The sequence below is a fragment of the Lygodium microphyllum genome, chromosome 29 (assembly GCF_053477565.2).
Source record: "Lygodium microphyllum isolate KBCC chromosome 29, Lygodium_microphyllum_v1.1.10, whole genome shotgun sequence".
In the NCBI taxonomy this organism is placed as follows: domain Eukaryota; kingdom Viridiplantae; phylum Streptophyta; class Polypodiopsida; order Schizaeales; family Lygodiaceae; genus Lygodium; species Lygodium microphyllum.
Genome location: NC_141163.1, coordinates 55,639,264 through 55,647,304, shown reverse-complemented (window position 1 = coordinate 55,647,304; position 8,041 = coordinate 55,639,264). Strand labels below are relative to the sequence as shown.

The following is an 8,041-nucleotide window of genomic DNA, read 5'->3' as shown; positions in this document are numbered from 1 at the left end:
ATAAGACTTGTTTTTTGAAGTAAGGTGGCTGCAAACTCTAAAATTTCATCTTTTTCATATCTTCATTAGAGGCTAAAGTACCTTTCAGCAATTTTTCCTCATTAAACACAACATTATAGTTGCAAATAATTTTCTTGGACTGAGGTAACTACACTCTGTAGCCAAATTCATCACCATGAAAATGCCTTTGGTGGATTTTGGGTCAAGTTTGTTCCTCATCTCATCTCTAACATGCATGAAAGCATCACAACCAAATATGCGTAAATGGTCATATGAGGCCAATTTGCCAAACCAAACCTCCTCAAGGATGCCATTATTTAAGGACATGTTTAGAGAGCGGTTACAAATGTGAACCGCGGTTTTGAGTGCCTCTCCCAAAACCGCACTCTTTCACATAAAGTCCTATTATATCTTTTAGCCACCCCATTTGAAGAAGGGTTGTAAGGGGCTGTAAGCTCCCTCTTAATTCCATGCAAGTCACAAAAGGACTTGAATTCAGTTGATGTGAACTCACCCCCATTATCTGTTCTCAAGCATTTCATCTTTCTACCTGTTCGAGTAGTCACAAATGCATGAAAAGTTTTAAAAGCAGCAAACACCACTTTTCTTTTTCAACAGGTATACCCAAATCTTTTTGGAACAATCTTCTATAACAGGGTTGCACTCCTACGTCGAATGGATAGGTTCGTACCATACGATCGTACGGTACATATCCATACATATCCGTACTGTTTTGTATGAGATTTTAGATGTGTTTTGGCCATGTATCCTGCGGGACAAGGCGAGCTATCCAGAGAGTTTATGGGTGAAACGGGCTGGGGAAAAAGGTGCAAACTGGGCACGATTGATCATTTGCGACACACATACACTCTTGCAAGTCTCTCCTTGGCCCTCCCTCTTGTCTTCAAGACTCCCAGGTTGCATCAAGCTCCCATCCGCTCCAAGCTCCCTCTTCCTCTCTCCTCTTCCCCTCTTCTCTTGAGTCTTCCTCCCATCCTCTCCCTTTTCAAAGTTCGTTCTTCTTCCAACTTTCCAAGTTTCCCCAATCCCCTCCCCCTTCAAGGCTCAAGCATCATCTCACTCTCTGCTCTTCCCCCCATCCCCTCCCTCTTCAAGCATCACCGCCGATCAGAGTGACAAGTCTTGACTCTCTCCTCTTCATCGGACCTCCGGCCTCGCCTCGGCACCATGACACATGAGAAGCATGAGGCCTTCAACTTGCATGCCATCCATGTGGAGAGGGACACAAAGAAGTCCAACTCCCAAAATTGGATATGCAAGTATTGCAGGAAGAGCTACACAAATGGTGTGACCCGACTTCTCCAACATCTTCCCAAGATGGGGGGGCAAGTCACTCCGTGCAAGTCAATCCCTCAATACATTGCAAACGAGATTCTCGCCAAGATGAGAGGGAGATCCACTAGAGGAGGAGGTGGCGGATTAGCGGCAGCAGCATCTACACCTATGCCTACTCATGAGGAGGAAGCCTCAAATGTAGGCCTATCTTCAACCGATGCGGGTGAGGCCTCCACCATTGGTGGTGCCGACTCCACATCCACTTCGGGTTCCGGCATTGGCAAAAGGCAAAGGTTAGAGGCTCATGCGGTACCAGAGAGGCAATCCTCTCTCTCTCAAGCTCCGAATCATACACGTGGATCGGTTGCCTTTCTTAGAGAAAGGCAACGACAAGCTGATGTTGAGATTGCACGCATGGTGATCGAGTGCAATCTTGCATTCAACATCCTAAAGCATGAGCAATGGAAGAAGATGGTGAGAACCATTGCCAATGTGGGCCCATGTGAAGGATGAAGCGGCGTGTCATACAATGATATGAGGACAAAGAAGATTGATGAAGAGAAGCTGAGGATTGATAAAGCCCTTGATCCTATTCGGGCCGCATGGACAAAATACGGTTGCTCCATTCTCATCGATGGATGGAGTGACCGTAAGAAATGGGGTATCATCAACATACTCGTTTAATGTCCACTTGGCACATATTTTTTGCAGGCTGTAGACACCGGCAAGAGGGGAAGAAAAAGGACTGGCCCATTCATCTACCGCCACATTCGGCAAGCTATCATTGAGGTACACATTGTCTTTTTAAAGTTGCTTTCACTATTCATGAATCATAATTAGAATTTTCAAGTCATGATGCATGATTCATCTCTCCCCGAAGCTTTTATAATTTGTGCCATATATGATGTGCTTGTAGGTGAGCCTGTTGAATGTGGTGCAAGTTGTGATTGACAATGCATCCAATTCTCGATGCATGGGCCGTTTGCTTGAGGCCGAGTTTCCTTTGATCGTGTGGACTCCATGTGCAAGTCATTGTTTGGATTTGCTCATGGAGGACATCGAGAAGCTAAAATGGGTAAAGAGGGTGGTACACAAGGCTACATTTGTTGTCACCTTCTTCACGGTGAAGGTGAAGGTGCTTGTGATGTATCATGAGCATAGCAAACTTGAGTTGAAGAAGCCTTCTTCAACTTGGTTTGCTTATATGTGGTTATTATTGGAGCGGCTTTATGAGGTGCAAACAGCGGTGTCCACTCTATGGAATGAGTGGGATGAGCATGAGATAGAGGAGGCAAAAGCCATGCAGCGGCTGTGCCTTGATGAGCAATTTTGGAAGAAATTCCGTGCCATTGTGATTGCCATGACTCCCTTTTATAGGGTGTTGCACATGACTGATTGCAAGGGGTCCACCATGGGCCTTCTCGTTCACTTCTTCAGAGTGGCATTGGTGGAGGTATGGGCTTGCACGATGATCACAGATTCTTAGCATGCATACATCATAGAGATAGCAGAGAGGAGATGGGCATGAATGCATAGGCCTATCCATGGTTTTGCAGCATTGGTGCATCCGGTCTACAAGTCGCCGACGATCATGGATGACAGAGAGCTCCGATGAAATCAACTGGCATATTTGACTCATCTGGTCCCCATAGATGACCACAACAGAGTCGTAGAGGAGCTTGGATGCTATACAGATCAGAGAGTACATATGGCATTTTCTTCTCCCACTTGTTGGAGAAGGAAGTCACTTGTAAAGCCTCTATTTTGGTAGCAAAATTTTGGATATGTGCTGGAGACTCTTCAGCCCTTGGCCATGAAAGTCCTTGCGCAGGATTGCTCTTCGAGTGCATGTGAGAGAAACCGGAGTGCCTATTCTCTCATTCATATGAAGATTCGCAATCATCTTAGCACACTACAGTTAGAGCGGCTAGTCTATTGCCGCACTAACTTGTGCATGATGAAGGCTATGATGAGTATGGGTAGTCCAAAGGAGGTAAACACCTAACCATAAAATGATAAGTCAAGTTTAATTTTTAAATTTGTTGGTTTCAACTTGTTACTTTATAGTATTATACTCAACAATTTATAATCTATTATCTTATGTGCATTATGAAGGTGAATGTTGATACATTCAAGTTGATGGGCAACGCTCTTGCAAGTGTACATCATGAGGTCAATGAGGAGGAGGAGCAGATCTTTGCAGAGCTCTATAGAGAGCTTAGCAGCAAGCACCCGTGACACTCGTAGTCAGCGTGCTCGTGGGCGAGGAGTTCGAGTCGCCAACAAGAGCATGGTCATTTGGTGCCCTCCGAGATCGACGAGGGGTGGTTCAGGTGGTTTGCAGACATATATGAGGCAAGGCTCTAGCAGCTCTCGTCCAGTCCCTGATGATGACATTCCCCCCTTGCCTACAATTAGACTGTCATTGCCTAGGGAGCCATCATTTGATGATGATGGTAACCTTATCAATGAGGATGAGTATGAGAGTGCCTCATCATTCAATGACGAGGAGTCATCTTCAAACTCTCTTGATGAGCACGATGATGCTGATGATGATGATGATGATGATGATGATAGTGATGCCTCATGAGTCATCCTAGCCTCTAGGCCTCAACTCTCTTGAGTCTCACCTTTTAGTATCTACTTAGTACTATCACTAATGATTGTATCCAGTTTCACTCATTGATGATTGTATGATGTATCCAGTACACTGTACCATTGCCTACATATTTGCTACTCGCATGTGATTATAAGGGCTTTTTACCTTATGTATTTAGCATATTTTATAATGGCACTGCTAGTTTCACTTTAAACATGTGTTCTATTATTTATAGTTTTCTTAAAAATAAAGTTTTTTTTCATACTAATATTGTACCGTACCTTATAAATTCTTAAGGTACCATTTAGTACCGTATTTTATCGTACTGGATCGTATCTTACTTTTCATACCTGACAACTATGATCTATAAAGGAGACAAAATATGCAACACCACCCAACGATTTTATGGGCATACTACATACATCAGAATGCACTAAGTTCAAGACATTGGACTTACGAGGGACACCATAGTAAAAGGAATATTTTATTTTCTTTTCAAACTAACACTCGTTACAAAAGTCAAGTTTAGAGCCTTTTCCATCAACCCTCTTTAGAGAGGTAAGGACATCAAGTCCTTTTTGGCTCATATGGCCTAATCTCTTATGCCATAAATCCAAGTGGCTGCAAATTTCAGCAACTATAAGAAACTTGCCATTCAAGGCTCTACAATGCAAACAATACAAAGTGCCCTTGTTGGTTCCTTTTGCAATCAACATGGAACTCTTTTTCACTTTCCACAAAACCACCACCAAACAATGTAGTGTAGCCATGCAAGTCAAGCTGACCAACATATAGTAAACTCTTTTTAATGCCAGGCACATATCTGACATCTTTCAGCATAAGCTCTTACCCATTGTCTAAAGACAAGTGTACAATGCCAATCTCATTAATGTTGCAAGTATGATTATTTTCAAGATACACCTTTCCATAATTGCCTACATTAAACATAGCAAAACCCTTAGCCATGAGAGTCCTTGCTCACGATTGCTCTTTAGGTGCATATGAGAGAAACTGGAGTGCCGATTCTCTCATTCACACAAAGATTCGCATTCAGCTTAGCACACGGCAGTTAGAGCAACTAGTCTATTGCTGCACTAACTTACACATGATGGGGACTATGATGAGCATGGGTAGTCCAAAGCAGGTAAACACTTAACCATTAAGTTTAAAATTTATTGTTTTAAACTTTAAAGTTTATACTTTACAATTTAGACTTTAGTATGTAGATGAATGTTGATACATTCAAGTTGACGGGTGACACTCTTTCGAGGGTACATTAGGAGATGGATGAGAAGGAGGAGATGATCTTTGCGTAGCTATATACAAAGCTTATAGCAGTAGATACACTCATAGACAACGTGCTCGTGGGCGAGGAGTTCGAGTAGGTGGTAGCAGGGACACGGTCATTTGACGCCCTCTGACATCGAGGAGGGGAGGAGAGAAAAGAAGGTATTGGGAGAGGGAACACAGCCAAACCACAAGCACATACTGCAAAAAATGAGAGTTCACATGCAGTATTCACTAAAATGTAACCAAGACAAGAAGAAATCTACTACAAAAATTCAAAAAATCAGGAAAAAACTACTTGAAACAGCAAAAATGGCCTGATGTTGCAGTCGCTTAGCCAAGAGGAGAGGCAGAAATACCAAAACGCAAGCTGGATCAAAAACATAGTCAGCGGAGGGGCTGACGCAAGTTGTTGTACGAATGTTGACGCCAGCAAACATAGCATTAACTACAGGAAAACGGGTTGCCTTGGTCAAAGCAGCAGTTGCTTAATCAACAATGGTCAAAATAGTCCTATAATCAGCAAGGAAGACACAGCAGGAGCACTGAAACTTGATCTCTAATAACATGTCATAAGTGGATGCAATAATGGAAGCATAAACATGTGCTGAAATAAACTGTTGAACAGAAGACAAAAGAGAAAGGAAAGAAGGAACACTAAAGAAGACAATACAGATGAGAGAAATCAGATGTATGCTTAGGAAATGGAATCCATATATCCAACATGAGACAGTTGCATACAACGGTGAGTCACTAGCTATGTGGGCACCAACACTGGCTCCTCTCCCTAGGAGAAGATCCACGAGTGTGATGGTGAGTGACTAACTGACTGAGGAGAAGCTTGAATAAATAGGATAAAAATATGTCCTCAATATGATCAGGTCAGCCAGTATTTAATGCTGGTTGGCCAGCAATAAATACTAAATATGACCACAATGAAGACCATAAAAAATGCCTAAAATAATCTAAATAATTCCCACTCGTAAAGCGTGCATTGACTCACACATGAGGTGACATATCTACTAACAAGGGGGAAGGGAAGAGAAGGGTGAGAGGAGGGGTCCCTAAATTTTAGGAGATCCCTATATTTTAGAAGCCTTGGATAATTTAAAAAATAATCAATAATATATATGTGCTTTAAAGGGTTATAAAACCTTAAACATTGAATTTTAACATTCAAACTTCATGGTTCTTGTATGAGAACACTTTTAAAAAAGCGGCATATTCTTTATATCTAGGATACCAATTCTTTAATTGCACAATGATCGAGTTATGTTTGTTCCTTTCCATACGAGTATGAAATGTTTCATTTTCTATGTCTGGTTCAATAAACCATACGAGTATGATTTCAACTATGATTCTACCATTGTTTTTGTAATGTATTGGAAAATAGCTTTCACATTATGCCTATCTTTTTTGTTTTGGGGGGTGGGATTGGGGAGAAGGAGGGAAGAGGGGTCCCTAAATTTTAGAGGCCTCGGGTTACCCTGAAAATACTCATTCTAAAATACTAGGGATGATGCTATAAAAAGATTCTGTTTGTGTTTTGATAGTACTTACTAAATTTAGTTGTTTCTATTTATTGACAATTCTCAACCCAAAGAGGGATGCCATAAGGCAAAGACAAGTGTTAAGATACTTGTCACACAAGCTTTTGAGTGTCCCTCTACTTGTCCATGTTTATGACATGTGGTTGGACATTTGTCTTGTGTGCAACTCTACTTTTCCTTTTTGCACTAAATCTCCCTTTCTTCTATTAAAAAGCTCATTTTCTCTCATTTTGCATCAAAGAGAGGGAAAAAGAGCACCCATGGGATGTAGCTCCATGCATATATGTGCACATTGAAAAATTGATCATATCCTCTAGTCTTTAAGGATAGCCTACAATATCATTCTTATGCAGAGGGGGTGAGAGTATGAGTATGTGCTAGAGACAATTATTGTGAGAGTGGATGGTGCACACAATAGAGATGGCTTGCCCCTAATGTGGAATTTCCTAGCTCAATGGGCTTACCCATCCCTGTTTGAATATTTGTTTGAGCTATGTAAGAGTGGTGCTTCTTTCTATGCAAATGTAATATGGACTAGTCTTTAGAGTGTGAAGAGATAAGCATTATGAGTTGGAAGGATAAGGATCCGAGGTGGCAAGTCAAACTCAAACTGGACCCAACGTAATGTATCCAATGTACACATGAGCCTATTTAAACATGCAATCTCTACAATTATATGGCTGTCTTTATCTTAATATTTTCAGTTGGTATCAAAGCCACATCCTCTTCTATTCTCTTTCATCTTCTCCTCCCCTTGTGTCCCTTCCACTAACTCTTTTCCTCACTTTCCAATCTCCATCAAACTTAGCTTTCACTTTGCTACTACAATTCGTCTCTCAAGCATTTTGTAAAGACTTTCCATTGGCGATTCAAGGTCATGCTTCTTCCCTAATGACGCTGATGATGTCAGTGATGAAAAATGAGATCTAACTTGGCTAATATCAACAGTTGTAGATGTTGATGCACAATTATTTTAAGGTGTTGTTGGGCTCAAAGTTACATGCAGAAAAAAGTGTGGAAGAAGACATAGAACACAAAGCTACTCAAGTGACATGTGGCAACAACAAACAGTGCAAAAGACAAACCCTAGAACAATCGCCTTTAGTCCACGACATCTAAGCCTTCAACGAAGACATAGTCCACATCGACAACCTTATCTAGTGCATTCGGCAATCAACAACATTGGCATCAACATGCTCGCGATCTGCATTGATTCTGCCATGCCACTTCAATCGGTGATAGTCAAATGGATAAGGCTTTTTTTTTTCAAGAGCTTATTAAAGCTTAGGCCTAAGGTTCATAAACCCCT

General features: G+C 41.6%; 1 pseudogene; it reads left to right on the top strand.

Annotated features, from left to right (window-relative positions):
* Positions 1 to 2,269: 2,269 nt before the first annotated feature.
* Positions 2,270 to 3,886, top strand: LOC148010655 (uncharacterized; annotated as a pseudogene).
* The last annotated feature ends 4,155 nt before the right edge of the window (positions 3,887 to 8,041 follow it).